Consider the following 16224-nt stretch of genomic DNA (forward strand, 5'->3'; position numbering starts at 1 on the left):
GCTAGTTTAGGTTAGATTAAGGATGAACTAGGTTAAGCTAGGGATGGGCTAGAGTTGTGGAATTACGTAGAGTTATAAACTCGTTAGTTAAGGTGCTTATGGCAAATAGTAGGCTGTGTTAAGTGAGGTAAGAGTTAGGATTGGGATTGGGGGTTGAGTTTAGGTAGGGTTGTTTACCGGACACTACTATCTCTGTTGAAAAACGAGTATGTAGATCTCTTTAGAGTCTAACGTTGAGCGTTTAAATGCTCGAAATCCATTGGCAAAATAGTTTGTGAGTCGAACTATCAATTTTTAAGTATTGAATTGATATACTTATCCCATCAAAACCACTTTTATAGGTAGGGCTACGGACGGGTTAGGTAAGGTTAGGAAATTAGACTTAGCAAATATCGAGCACGTATTACATCCTCAAAAGTTGGCATACATTATTGATATCATATTGAACAATTATAAGAAAAATATAATTTGTGTGGATGCATCCTTGTAGAGTAGAACCTTCAAAAGCATACTTATTTGGATTTAGAAATTCCCAAAAACCATTTCTTACCATAAGAAACGGTTAACAAATGTAAAAAGTCATGAAATTAGAAAATGAGAAAAAGCCAAATCTGGGCGTTTTTCCCTATTTTGTTTTTTCCAAAGTTATCGATATTTTATTCATATTGTACATTCTGTTAGTCTAGGCTAGGCTGAATAAACAGTTTATACCATAAGAAACGGTTAACATATGTAAAAAGTCATGAAATTAGAAAAGAGAAAAACCAAAACTGGGTGTTTTGCCCCATTTTGCGATTTTCCAAACTTATCGCAATTTTATTCATATCATATTCTCTGTTTGTATAGACTAAGCTGAATAAACAGTTTATACCATAAGAAACGGTTGCAAAACTTGCAAGAAAGACCAGTGCAAATTTAATTGGGAAACCGTTGTCAGTTTTGCAACGAAAGGGCACTAAGTTCAGAAGAAAATTTGGATGGTCACATGGCAAAGTTATACCGAAAATGAACCTTTTTTATTTTGACATTTCAGGGGATGGAAGCATAAAATTTAATTATACGTTGAGGGTATTCCTGGGAGGAGGCAAAAACATTTCTTCCATGTCAATAGAAATATAAATCGTCCCTTCCGCAAGTTCGGATAAATTTGATCATTTGAACTTCTTGACGGTACAACAAGCGCCATTTTACTTAAGGTCATTTATGAAGCCGTCCTTCGATAAAGAGGAAATAATGGTTTCAAAAGAGAAATGCCTCCTCAAACCTGTAAGAAATCGCGAGGAATGCCATGACAATTATCCAATGTCATTAAGTGTGACTTATTATTATGAGAATAAAAGACGAGGAAGGCGCTAATTGTTGACAAGCAACCTAGCGAAGATTGGTTGGGTAAGAGCAAAGCTTTCATTTAGAAAGGGGCTGGACACAAAAAGGGGATTCCCATTCTCGGCCCTGTCGCGTGCCAAGGATCTGATAACTAGGTGGAATCTGTCGCGTGGTACTGGGACGCCACAGGCTTGAAGACGTCTCGCTCCGATGGACCGGAGCCTTCTTCGGTACGCTGCTACCTCAACTTCTCAGTTCTATACCAGTAACGTGTGCAGACAACATCTACTCCTCTCTTCCTTGGGATCTACTTCATACAAGGGATCTATTCCATTTTTACCGGTAATGTATATTTGGATTTTCAGACTACTGTTTTAACCTTGTCAACATTTTTGCAATATTGGTCTAAAAAAAGAGTTAAATTTCTTCTACACTTACAAGTGACCTACTTTTTACAACTGTCATACTTTAAATTTAAATTTTCAAAAGATATTGTTCGCAAAAATCGAAACTACAAACAAAATCTAACATATAGCATAGGTCGTCGAGATCGCGAAGCCGAGTTGTTTGAAATTTCACAAATTTGTCAAACTTTTTCCTTAATTTGTACGACTTTTCTTATTTGCCCCTTTGATAATACAACCTACGTTTGATTTCTTTGTTTATATAATTTAAAAACAAAATCAGATATTAAAAGCATGGTAGGATTTGGCGGGAGATACAAGTTTATCCTGTTGAATCATTTGTTGCTTCTTCATGCAGATTTCTGCATCGCCTTTACGACCTATTTCTGCCGAACTCATTTTGTCAGTTTAATTTCCTGCAATACTCTGCCGTGTTTATTAATTATCGGCCTCCAATATTCTAAATTAGGGATAAGGGCAATTTGAAAGAAAACATTCAGTTCCTTTTTATTTGAGAGCCTCCTTCCTTTCGAAGTATATATCCTTCATTAGGATTTTGATTGTATTATTAGTTATATTGTAACTTAACCAATATATAATGCATTATAGCATCAATTGGTGAAAAACCTGGTGTCAACAGAATTACTCTTGTCTCTAGATTTTCTGAAGGAGAAATGACGATAAGACCATCGTGAACTGATTAAAATACAGCCTAATTATAAACAGCGAGCACAGACGGGTCCAAATATTTCACATTTATATGCTTAATATGGTTTAATTTTCAAAAATGTTTGTCCTATGGAAAACAACAGATTTTAATTTTTTTTGCATTTTATGCATGCAGGAAAAAAAATTAAAAACAAAGTATAGTACGAATGAAATCTTTCTAAAATTGACATTTGCTGCACTTTACAAGATTACTTCCATTATCTGTTGACAAGTCCAAATATTACTTAATACAGACCGACATATAATTTCTAACAAACCCGATGCTCTTTTTTTATGAAGATATCGATTGGGCCGATGTATGCGTGACCCATCGGTCGTCGACCAGCACTAGTGATGAATGGATTAATAAAAAAAACCAAAAGTGGTACAGCTCGATTTGTAGTCAACTTAGCCAGATTTATGATCAGTCTGCAAGTTGCAAGAGGACTAGCAGCACTGCATATTTGGTATGAAAAATATAAGAATTTAATTTGATTGTTCGGTACGTGGTATGTCCAATTTTATTGCCTAAGTGTTCCCTTAGAATAATCCTGTGTTATGTGTACGTCGGTGCTTTATATATATTAAATAATAAAAGGTGATTGAAAAGCTGGATGGATTATTATAATTTGGTTATTGGGTTTTACCCGTCAAAAAATTCATGGTAAGTTTTTTATATAAACGTTGTATTTTTGAATGATTTAAAGAGAAATTAGAAAAATGTTGACGGTACTTGTATTGTTTATTTGCGAAAAATATAAGAATTTAATTTTATTGTACACGCGGTGAGTCTCTTGGTCCGTATATTTTCGCTCTTTTTACTTGTTTTGATTAACGCAGTCTGGCGAGATAAAGGACCGATCCGGATATGATGACCAATGATTAAAAAGCATATAAAAAAACATACTTTTATATATTTTCAATGTATTTTAATCGTATTTTCAACTGTAAATGATTAACAGTTGGATCATTAAAAACTAACTTTTCGCATAGTTCATTTAAATTCCTTCATGGCTTCATCAGTTGAATATCAATTTACACCTGATCGATTTTTTTTGTTTGTTTTATAGTGAAAGTCAAAATTTTTTCCTTCTTATTTAACTTTCACCGAGGCATACAAAAAGGACGAAGGAGAAAAACAAGCCTCTGGAAAAAAAGGACAATGAGATTAAACAGACCTTGATCAGATTAATTTTTTTCTCAATCAACTTAAAATTCTCGTGTATTTTTTACAAGTAATGTTTGATTAGCGACCACTACACAATCATTAATTTAAACCATGAATTTATTTTTCCTGTTGTTGTTAATTTTAGATATATGCAATAATAGATTAATAGGTAAAAATCGATCGTTTCGCCACAAGTAAAATACTTCGTTGTAAACATAAAGAAAAATTGGAGATTTCTTGGCTGGTTTTAAACACTCAGCAGTTTGACTTAATCTTCTCTGTCCACCCCGTTCACTGTGATTAACACTTCGCTATCTTCACTCTGCTTAAGACTCCCAGGAAAAAGTTGCTTAATAAAAAATAAGTTTACATTAATAATATTTTCTACTTTTTTAGCCGTATTCTTTATTTAGATATATTTTGTTTGATACATGGTACCACCATTTTGTTAGAGAAGTTATTCAAGTTGGTTTAATTTCGTATACGTACTCCCATTAAAAGCTTTCATTACGATAAAGAAAATAAGGAAGTTATTATTTGATTAAAGTTCAACTGAGTTATTATTTGTTGTATGAGGTGTGTTATGCAATCCAGTATATTTTCATGTGTATGTGAGATTCGTCATTTTTAAATTATGAAAAAGCAATGTGGAGCGGAGTCGCCGAGCGTGGCATCTTTCACAATTTTTATCTGTCGGAAGGTTTCGGACTAGCGGAAATTGTCGCAACGGGTCCCAATCCGTCACGAGGCGACATTGTAATTAAAAGCAGTTTTGACAGACAGCGAACCATCGGCCTTTATTCCTGTAGAATTTTGCATCACTACTTTTAGTGTTAGAGCTGATTTTGCATATAGCGAATCATCCGGTCGATGTGTGTGTGTGTTTGTGTGTGTGTGTGTGTGTGTGTGTGTGTGTGAGAGAGAGAGAGAGAGAGAGAGAGAGAGAGAGAGAGAGAGAGAGAGAGAGAGAGAGAGAAAATAGGGTATAAAATAAAAAGTTATTTTCTAGTCGTTCGTATTGCAGTATCCAGAAGAAAGTTCGTTAAGATAATGTTTACAAGAATTATGAGTAATTTAAAGAGAAACTAGGTTGAACAAGATAAATAATAATATTTGGTCGTTGATTATTCTGCCCATCTTGCTGTGTTGGTCTGAATGCAAGAAAAGTCGCAGACCAAAATGATCATTAATGACCAAATTTTTCATGATCATTACCCCGCAGACAACATGAAAAAATGTCACACTATTTGTGCTAAGCCGTAAACAGCATTTTAAAAAGTAGTTTTCAAAGATTTTTCATAGAGTAGGATATGAAAATCGACTAACAAGTTAACTAATTTGCGTTAAGCGTTTGATCCGGCCCAGAGGACCAGTTTCTCTTCAGCCACGATTAATGAAAGAACTTCGACCATATTACTTAGTGAAATCAACCTTCCTAATTATTTGATTATTCGATCGAACTGTATCAACTGAATTTAGACATCAAAAGTGGAACACAATTTTTTACAAAAGTACCTATCTAGTATTTAGGCCATCTCTCCATCCAGCGTCATTACTACGAGAAGAAAACTGTAAAGGAAATCTTTCGAGGAAACAAAATGCACAATATCATTAGGGACGGCAAAGTCAACTTCGTGAAGTTTCTTACGGAATGGGATCAGTTATCTCAACCGGATCGAGACTGCGGAAGAGACAAACTCATCCACATGTAACTGGAATAGGGCAATGAACATATAAGTAATAAAAAGTCACATAAAACAATGCATTTATATTTTAAGGAAGTGTGACAATTTATGTGGAATTTTTCTTGAAAAATTATTCAATTTTTAACATTTGTAATAATCTTGAAAGTATTTTTTTGTTTGTTTTGCCAATGGATATATACAGACTTTATGTTAAATTTGTTTCAAATATTCATTTATATATACATCCATTGTTATTTTTAAATAGGCTTTTTTTAGTTGTACAATTATTTAACCAATATGGTTTTTTTGGGAGCAATGATTTGGACTTTCTTCCCCATGTTTTTTTAAACTTTTCTTTTAATAACTGGTATACTTTCTTTAATTATAAACGAGTCATTTTATGTAAATGGGTCAGGTGAGACAAGACGAAAGATGAACTTTAGAGATACTGTCATCGTATTTCCTCTAGGAAAAGTAATCTTTTTTGACTTGTTCGGTCGGTTATACAACACTGCGCATCATCCTGTTCTGCAGTGAATTGAGAAGTTGTTTTATTGGAGTCCGATCGAAAAATGTACTAAATGCATGGAGTTTTATAATTCAATAATTTTAAGTTTGCATATACAGACATGAAAAATTCAGCTTGTTACACTTTTAACAGGAGGAATTTCAGTAACTTCCTCTTTTGAAGTTCACTTAACTTTCTAAACACAATCAACACGTCTCAGTTAAAAACTGTGCATTAGGAAATACAAATGTAATGTTCATCAGAAGAATTGTTTATTATGTTACAACAGCACTTAGAGTGCTAAGTAATTGTGTTGTCTTCATGGATTTTATATTATAAGACTATAAGGGTGGAGAAGTAATCTGTTAACTACACTTTTAACACATCCCCATTTCTCTTTTGCTCACAAAGGAATAAATCGCGAGGCCGTTGGCCATTAGTCGGGTTAGAAGATTGTCGAAGAGTTCTGGATGAAAGGTCAAGAGTTTAATGGAGACGTCTTTCTCGACTTCTTGTAGTTTCGAGGACAAATGGGATCTGAAAGTTTGTATGGATAGTAAGGTAAGATACTAAGCGAGGTTAGAACGCTTGGTTGAACCCCACAGTTCGATTCCGTACCTCCAGATTGATTGTAGTGATGTTAAATGAGGCGTTTTTTGATAAGGGTTTTGATACATTAGGTAGTCTTTTGACTAGTTTATATCTTTTGTCGATGTAAATCACAAATAGCAGATGACATACGGTTATTTGCTTGGATTTCGTAGTCTGATCCTCCATTTCTTGAATCACTCATTCAAAGAGGTCCAGGGGACTTCTGAATGCCTCTACCGGGTCTATGTTTGCTAAAGGGATGAAGGTGAAATTATGTTGTATATAGTTCTTTTTTTTAATGTGGTTAGCCAAATGACTAGGTTTCTCTAAATTGTTTTAAATGTTCTTTGTCATAAAACAGATTTACCCAAACATTAATGAAGAAAGAAATTACACTACAGCACTCAAGAAGTGTTTAAATGGATTGGCTCAAAACCCTTTTATTTATTTTTGGAAATGGAAAAGAAAAGGATGATTATTTTAACAAATCCTTCATAAGCAGACAAGATCGTAATCGTAATCTGAGTCACTGTCAGGTCAAGATCGTATACATGGTTAGGCAACGATAGGGATATAAATAGGGAGAGTCTACACGCCGACTCCTTTCATTTGGAATATTTTTCCTATGCCAGACGAGCACGATGTATAATGTATTATTTTATTGTTGTTGCATTGCTTAATTCCAGTTGATAGAAGGGGGGTATTTCTTTTTAACTTTATACATACATATGTATTTATAGTTACCATTTCTGTATCTTCTTACTTTCCATCATGGGTAACCTTTATTGTGGCGTTTTAGGCCAATTTCAGAATAAAAATAGCATAATTATAAGATTTAAAAACTCCGTACATTATGGATTAAAGTTTAAAGATCTGAATGAAAGTCCTGCCATCTCCGACATTCTAAACCGCAAAACCTCCAACGACCTAACGCAAATCATGAGAATTTTTTCGAGACAGTTCTCCGTGTTTGGGCTGTTTATGTTAACTAAGGATTGAATAATTTTAAACTAAATTTTCACAAACAAGAAATTTACAACCTAGCATCTTTGTTTCGGTGACTTGTGCCTGGAAATTTGTGGTTGAATTGTATTGTTTCATATACATTTATACAAAAATGTATGCTTTTCATTGTACTTCTTGGCAACAGTTGAGGTTTTACGTAGTACTTAAATTGGATGATGGCGCTTATACGTTGAATTCTTCTCAAAAAAAGATATATTTTAGTTGATAGTCTACTAATCTATTATTAGTATTTATTACACATCCATCATCCTTGATAGTGACGGTTCTTTTAGACCAATTGTGGAAGTTAAACAATTATTATTTGAGAAATTATCAAGACGTTCATTTTCTGATCACACAAAATAAGATTGCATTTTCATTCCTATTCGATCAATCGTATAAACCTTACAAAAACTCTTGAGCTAAAGTATGTGTAATAAATCCTTTTCTTTTATTTTCATCGTGGTTGTGCAGACCACCATTGTTTTCCACTTTCTATCCAATAATGTAATAAGTAAACTATGTAATAAGTATAACATCATAGATTTTATTTAACACATTTTGTTTGATGTGAAAAAATATCCCGTAAAACTTGCACTTCGCGCTCGCATATTTTCTCCGTATCTCGGAAAAACATTGAATCATGGGCATGTAACCGTTTCTAACCCTAACTCTACCCTTATCTAACCTAACCCATCCCGATCCTTACCCCGTCCTTACACAAGCTAACTTTATCTAACCTAACACATCCCTAACGTAACCCTACCTAACCTAACCCAACACATGCGCAATCACCGGTAACGTGAAATCGATGACGCGCAAATGGTCACGAAATTTTTTTCCTATCCAGCCAAAAATCAAATCCATGTTAAGAAGTTCATTGTACAAAATTTCTTGCAGAAAATGTACATTTTTCCTTTCGTTTATAACCGAAATATCTAGACTTCTTGGAATTTTGTCTAAAAGCAACTTTTAAAATGAGTTTTTCATTTTATCAAGTTGCACTGTTTGATTTTAATATTCCATATTCCAAGTATTTTCTGATAGTTATTACTGTAATGAAAGAGCACTTACAGTTTAATTTTATTCTCAAATGGGGAATGCGATTAAAATAATTGCTGGAAAATATTGTATACATTTAGAGCCACGTTAGGGAAAAAAGAAGGTAAGGCAATACGCTACCTCGTGTTACGTTTATTTCTCAATTGTTGTAATAGCGAACTCAGTGTGATGCTCTGAACAATTGTATCATCAGTAACTGATATAGAAAGTCAGGTGCATCAACCACGACACATCTTTGACTTTCACTTCTCTCTCCAGGGCTAACATACGTTTTTCAATTTTGGAAAAATCTTCTGTCAAAAAGGGGGAAAAGTATCTTTGAAACTCGCGCGTCATCCTCGCGACCCTTTGATTTCCGTCGAAGAGTCAGCCAACCTGTTATTCTAAACCACCGGATCTAAAGGATTTAACATGACGGATTTCACGAAAAAACGAGTCGTGTAATTTGGAGAAATAGACCATGCAAATTGCCTCAACAAAGATATCTTCGATTTGATATGTACATTATTTTAATATTAACGAAGACAAATGATTTATTTTTTTCAGGAATTCTTATTGGAGAAAAAATACAGCTGAAATTATTATTTAATATTAAATAGTCAACTTTTTTTTAATAATAGTAGATTAATAGTAATAGTGGAATATGTCTATATAAGATAGCTAAATCCAACCAGGTATTAACTTTTTTAGACAACTAAGTTATGTAATTCTTATCTTATTAAATTGAAAGTTCTTCTTGATAGATTCATTTTCTTACATGTATTTGTTTTTCTGTAATTTTTCCCACTAGAGCCCATGATGTTTACATTTGAAAATCCTATTTGCGATGTCTATAAGGTTGTTGTTCTTTCTCTTCTTATATTGTAATGTATTGCACATGTCAATGCTCTATAATGTCTATTGTCTATTGAATCTAGCTCGCTTTATTTGACATTATCTTTTTGGTGAATTAGACGGATGTTTTATAGAGTCTTTATGTCCTTTTAGATTATATTAGATTACATAGAATTCAACTACTTTTAGAGGCTAATGTCAAATTTTGAAAGCTTAATGCTTCCAAATGTTTTGATTAAACTATTTTCATTTAACGAATAAAGAAAAAAGTTTCCTTATTTTTATTATTAATAATTTGATTACGCACAGAAAAATAATTTTATTAATAAAATTTCTTGCAGGGCATCTTATTTGATCCAGTCTGTTAGACATGTTCAGAACTATTTGTCCCAAACTATGACCAACGCTATGCAATATAATTCATATAATTCGTAACTTTCTAGTTAGAAAGTTTAAAATAAGTACAATTTAGATTCGCATCTACAATCTATTTCTAGTGCAAATTATTATTTAAATATATTATGTTTGACGTCTTATTTTCTAGAAAAGCAAAATGATCAAATTGACGCCACGTTTTGTAAGGCCCTTAACTACTAATATGTACACTAATAACTAAAAGTTGATTTTACGTCTGATCCGGCCCGGAGGACAGTAAAACCGAAGTTGAAGGAGACTAATTTATAGCACAGATGAAAGGTTATTAATAAAGGTTTATATACTAGAACAATTTTGTTTACAACCACTCTTTTAAAACTTTTCCAATTAGTTCTCTAAATTTTATACTAAACACTTTTTCACTGAGTCAATCCCTAAAGGTCTTATCCGGCTTGGAGGACTATAAACCACGATTGTTAAAATTACGGAGAAGGAAATAATTGTTAATGATATAAAAAATATTTAAAAAATAGGTGTGCAAGTGTGTATATTTATACAAAAGAAGAAGGGTTACTTAAGCAAGATTTTACATGCTAGTTTAATTTTTCAAAAATTCATTTATTTAATTCCAGTTGAATTTACATATTTGATACTAAAACACGTTACCACTGAGCTAAACTCTAAGGCTTTTGTCCGACCCGGAGGACTATAAACTTCGATCGTTACGTTGAAGAAGGCAAATAATTCAGGAAATTAAATATTTCAAAAATAGGCGAGCGGGTGAGTATATTCGTAGAAAAGATGATGGGATATTTAATCAAAGTTTTATATATTGGTTTCACCTCAAAAGAAAAACCACCTCTTTAAAACACATTCAATTAGTTTTCTCAATGTTATACTAAAAAATTTTATCACTGAGCCAATTTCTTTCTTAGAATCTTTTACGGCCCGGAAAACCGTGTCTACCGTTGCCATAGAGAACTAATCACGTAAATTGAACATAGACAAGCGTATTTTAATTTTTTCAAAAAGCGGACAAACTTGATGTTAAATTGTGAGATTTATGTGTGCGGTCTGCGGGGTGATGAACCTGTAACTTGATCGTCACCCATCTTAATGTTAGGTTATATTATTATTATTTTTTTTTTACGAGGGTTCGCAACAGTCTTTTCCGTATACTCGGTCGTCCTAGAAAGGACAGTGAGGATCTTTAACGACCGCACCTAGCCTATTCGGCCTTATCGAACGTTTTGATTCTCAAGATGAGAGCTGATGCACCTCCACTACGACAGAATGGTGTTATTGCTGCAGCATTGCTGTAGAGGCAGCTCAGCCCCGAAGGCCCAAGACAACCTCGCTCCCCGCTTGCCCATTCCGAGTGGTTGGGTCCGCAATAAGCATCGAACCGTATGCCGCGCGCAAAGGGCTACCTAAGCCTAAATACATCAGCCCGGTCTCCCGCGCACTCCCTAGATAGAGAAGGCCACTCTATCTCCCAGAGTATTGGGGCTTCTTTAGCGTAGAAACTACGGGATCCGCTTCGGCCGCGGTTTTGTTTATAGTGGAATTGCTAACCACCCCCTAGTAGTATCGCCTTCGGTAAGATCCTCCAAACGAGCTCAGCCTACACCTACGTGCAAAGTATACTCGAGTAGGAGCAACCGATTCACTACCCGTTCTCATCCGCCACCACTCACGCATTCGAGGGACTTTTCAGCATAATCATAGCGTCCTCAACGCTTATACGCTGTCGTCCGGGGTTCGTAACAGCAGAGGTTATATCAACCCTCGGGGTGCCGGTGTTTTTGAAAAAAAAGCCGATTTGTAAGTATTTCGGGTTAGACTGAAGACAAATCATGGCCTATGGGGTAGCTACAAGAAGAGAATCGGTTTGGCATCGTCTCCGAACTGTCCAACTTGCGATTGCCCTTCAAATCCTTCCCACATAATTTTTGAATGTTCAGAAATATGAAAATGAAAGAGACAAACTGCTAAAAAATCTGAGCAAAGTCCCAAACATTTCAAAACCAATAAACTTAGAATCTGTCCTAATAAGCAACAATCCATCAGCTTTCAACATAATCTATCGATTTCTAAAGTCGATAAACGTTTCTTTTTGATTATCTTCAAGCATGAGAATTTAGAAGATGAGAAGATGATGGAGTTGAGTGAGTGGTGCGGGCGCGCGGCGGGGATCTGGCCCTGGTCGGCCGATCACGCTCGACAGTAAAATGAAAAATCGAAAACTTCATGGGTAATATGCCAGCGTAACCCCCCCCCCAAAAAAAAAGTATTTCGGGTTTGAATGCAGGGCCGCTGGATTCGAACCCGGAACCTTTACCTTACAGTGATGAGCGTCGTGCAACGCCTAAACCGTTGCGGCCACCGACGCCCCTATTATATTATTTATCTCAGGTTTCAAAGCCGGCAATAAAACAATATCAACAATATATATTATTTTTGAATTATTATTTGAAGATCGTGAGGTGCGGTCTGGTGTGACGTAAGTTTTAGAAAAACATTTTCTTCATCGTGCCAATTTTTCGATCTTTATTGAGATCATTTTCAGGGCTCAAAGAGTTTGTTTTCTGTGTCGATGTGCCATTCATGTATTTTGTGTGCAATGTCAGTATAGTCAGCAAGATATATTATTTATTAAATTGAAACATGCAATGTCTAAATTCAAATTTTTCATCCCTTAGTTCGCAGAAATGTTAGTACAGCGCTTTTTTAAAAACAAACAAAAGGCTTTTAAGAATTGCCCGGCCCAGAGGACCATTTATTGGTATCCACGCCAAAGATTTTATTTTTTGATTGATTCGAATGAAGGAGGGGATTTGTCGTTTTCAGGTTAATCGTAGATTAAACTATAAAGATTAATTATCTTTTTTCAGAATAATTAATAAGTTTTGAGTTGTAGTTTAAACAAAATTTATCAATTCGTAAAAACCTGTCCTAACAAAAGGAAAATTCCTTTCCTCGTAGAAGAAAGAAATAATGGAAATTACAATTCTGCAGAGATTTAATAAAAAAAACGTTACGAAATAGGGAGAAAATGTCTGTACGCATATGAGTTTTGAACTTTCTGAAAGTTTTAAAGGCAAGCTGTTTGAAAGAAAGTAGTACTGCTTTTCCTTATTGTAGAAGGAAGTCCGAAAATCTTTTCGACAATACTTATAAATAAATAAACAAATATAAAAAAATTCCCTCGTCAAAAAACTATTGTGAATAATTTACTTTCATCAGGCTGTCCCGAAATGACATCTACTTTCCCTTCAGTCTTTGTTTCATCAAGCGTATCTTGAGGGAAACGAACATGAAGTAGATTATGTCAACGTGCGGAATTGATGTCTTTCCGCCCTCCTATTTCTGTTAGTTTTTTCTGTAATTAATTAAATTGTTTCCTCGCATTGTCCGTGGTGTAGTGCGAATTGATACGGCTGCACGCTGTTTTGAAAATTTCAACATAGTTTTGATACAATGCGATTGTGAAATTATGAAGGTTTGCTTTGAAATATAAAATGAAAAACATGGGGTTATAACTATCAAAAAGTTAACTGCGAGGTATAAATCGTAATTAACAAAATTTTATTAAAACTAACTAATAGATAAAATTATATTAGTGTTTGTCCGGAGGTCCATTGTTTTGTCATGTTATACTCACATAAAATAAATGTGGACAATAGTAAAAATAGTATTTTAATCACAATAAAACCTCTATGTCTAGCTCTCTATCTCTTTCTTTGATGTTCCTTTTTGATCGCCATACTTCTCCAAATAGAACGTATGCCTCAAGCATAGAGACAAACAGAAAGAGAGGCACATGTACATCGAGGGCTAAAGGTACAAAGAGAATGAGAGAGAGAAAGAGAGAGAGAGAGAAAAGAGAAGAGAGAGATTGATTGATTGACGTTTTATTTTTACATACATCACTTAAGATTTGGTCTCCAGGACAGACAGAAAGAGAGGGACATACATGTACATCGAGGGAGAGAGAGAGAGAGAGAGAGAGAGAGAGAGAGAGAGAGAGAGAGAGAGAGAGAGAGAGAGAGAGAGAGAGAGAAAGAAGAGAGCGAGAAAGAAGAAAGAGAGAGAATGAAGGAAAAGGGAGAAGAGAGCAAAAGAGAAAGAGAGAGAGAGAAAGAGTTTCCTTGCCACGTTATTGCTTATTTCCTTGGAATATGTAATTTTATATTATAATTTTTTTGTTTTATAATTTTATATAATAATATTTTATCTCCTTGGGAAAACTGTTGAAATAACCATCAACCACCACAAATGGAAATTCCGTAGAGAAACGCTGAAAGAAAAATTCAATTTTTAATATTCTCATTGCTTCAGGATCGAAAGCGAAAGCATATCTTGCTAGAAATTAAACCTCCCATTCAGAAAAATGAGAAAACCTTTTTTGTCTAATATGATGTCCTTTCATAATTGGTTCAGCTATGCATTTTTTTTTTCAAGGATCGAAATGAAATTATTTCTGAAGGGTATTGCTGTTAATGGGAGCGTGTCGTATTATGCCGAGCGACTCGACTTGGAAGAAGCGAGAAAACAATTGGGCCCTCGATGGGCCGAGTGCTTTGACAGAAAATTACGTATTCATCTATGAAAAAATAATTATCAATGTACATAAAAAATAAAATAAAATATGATGTGCAAATGGTACACGATATTAGACTTATTAATGTTCAGTGGCTTTGTGTTTTGATGTTTATCCGCGTTCCATTTAATACGGTTGTGTAGGTTTTGTACGGGAATAAGTAGAACAACTGAACAAAACAGGCGAAATCAAGTAAGCAGAAAGGTAGATATTTTCATAACATGTTTCTTACATAAATTTCGATAAATTTATAACAATACCCAAATACATCCAAGAATACTAAACAAAGTAAACATCAACTTTTAGATGATTGATGTTGACCACAAACCCGATAACTGAGAGTATTGAATTAGCTGGTTGATAAACTACATCGCTGAATTTTAAGATAAGCATGAATTTCTAATGACTGAATCTGCACTCTTATTTTACCATTAACAATTACACTTGATTATCATTAAGAATTAAATGTTTGAAATAGAAATCTGGTATTTGATCAAATAGGAAAATAACTAGACATGAAGATGATTGAGATGTCATGACAGAAGAATGAAGAGACCTAAGAGTAACTAAGTTGTAACTAATATCTGAATGTTTTGTTTTACTGATGCTTTATTGCTTAATTTTCTGAATCTCAGAGCTTAAGCTGAAGAAGCTCAACGGACACTCCACCAATTTTCATACCTTACTGTAGAGGTGTAAAAAATGTCACACTGTCATGTCACATCCCACTCCTTCTGAACAACCTATTCATCTCAGGGCAAATGTCCGTTACTTAGGATTACACTAGGATGATAAGATAACATCGGCCGAGCACCTTTAAAACTCCAATAACAATAATAAGGTACTCATTGAATCAAACTCTGGACCATAAATCATCCCTTACATATGCTACTAAAGGCCTGCTGTATTTATCGCTCATTCGCCTCATTTGGCAGTACTCTTATGTAAATCAGCAAAACAACCTCACCAGCCGGAGGTTCGAAACAACCCGAATATTGTGAACTACCTGCGTCTCATGGTTTATACACATACAGCACTCCATTCGGATTTCAAAGTACATGCTATTTCCATCTTAATCAAAGAAAAACTTCACAATGCAATGCTAAACCAGACAGGCAGCTTCAAATGGACCTAAACCACTTAACGCCAGCCGGTTTAAAAGAAAACGCCCACAAGTGTCTAGAGAACCCTCCACATGGAGAATCATTCATTTGCGAATTGCTGCATAAGAACTACTAATTTAAAAAACGCTTAGTCGCTTCCGTTCATTTTGGCTTACCTATTCTCTCTGTTTTGGTTAATGATCAGCTAGAGGTTCATCCCTCCACACACCTTAAGAAGAAATCTGACAAAATCTTAGGTTACAATGATGCCACCTTGGATGCCATGCCATCCCATGAAGCACAGAGCTGGTTTAAGAAATCCTGAAAGGAAACCCTTGAAATTAAGTACAATCCTTTGGGAGCCTCTTAGTAGATAGTTTTAAGTACAGTTGTGGCTGCTGATATTCGAGCGAGAAAAATCTCCCATATGGACTGGCTCAAAACAGCTTTAGTTTCCTTCACGAATTATGGTCTCAGCAGTCCAAAAATCAGCTTAAGAGTGCCCAGACTTTTTAAAACTGCTACTGATTTTTCGAGCTTAAACAAACCATCGAATTCGCGGTGAAAAATGTATCAAGCCCGTAATGCAATGAGTTACCTCTGCTTAGCACCACCTCGTTGTTTTGTTTGGTGGAATTTTGAAAGAGTTAGGTGTTTGTTGATCGGCCTTTAACAATGCGTATTCGAACCGAAACTTCTTCAGCGTGACAACGCAGGGCCAAGCATTTCGAGTAGAATTCGAACGTCCCTCTCGTCCTCCATACAACCCCGACCTCGATCTTTCGTGAAAGAGAGGAATTGAATTACAGGGATAACAATAGACCCACGTCATTGAAAAGAATAGCATGTTCC

At 34.8% G+C, this 16224-nt stretch overlaps 1 protein-coding gene across 1 annotated transcript in view; it reads left to right on the top strand.

Moving 5' to 3' along the window:
• Positions 1–1503: 1503 nt before the first annotated feature.
• The window catches only part of LOC106666791 (protein artichoke-like), a 36348-nt gene continuing 21627 nt past the window's right edge, over positions 1504–16224 (top strand). The window contains exon 1 of the mRNA XM_014394244.2: positions 1504–1668. The gene's annotated coding sequence lies outside the window, so the exon portion shown is untranslated. The remainder of the gene's footprint in view (positions 1669–16224) is intronic.

This window comes from Cimex lectularius, unplaced genomic scaffold (assembly GCF_000648675.2).
Source record: "Cimex lectularius strain Harlan isolate CLEC.00 unplaced genomic scaffold, Clec_2.1 scaffold223, whole genome shotgun sequence".
NCBI classification, from domain to species: Eukaryota; Metazoa; Arthropoda; class Insecta; order Hemiptera; family Cimicidae; genus Cimex; species Cimex lectularius.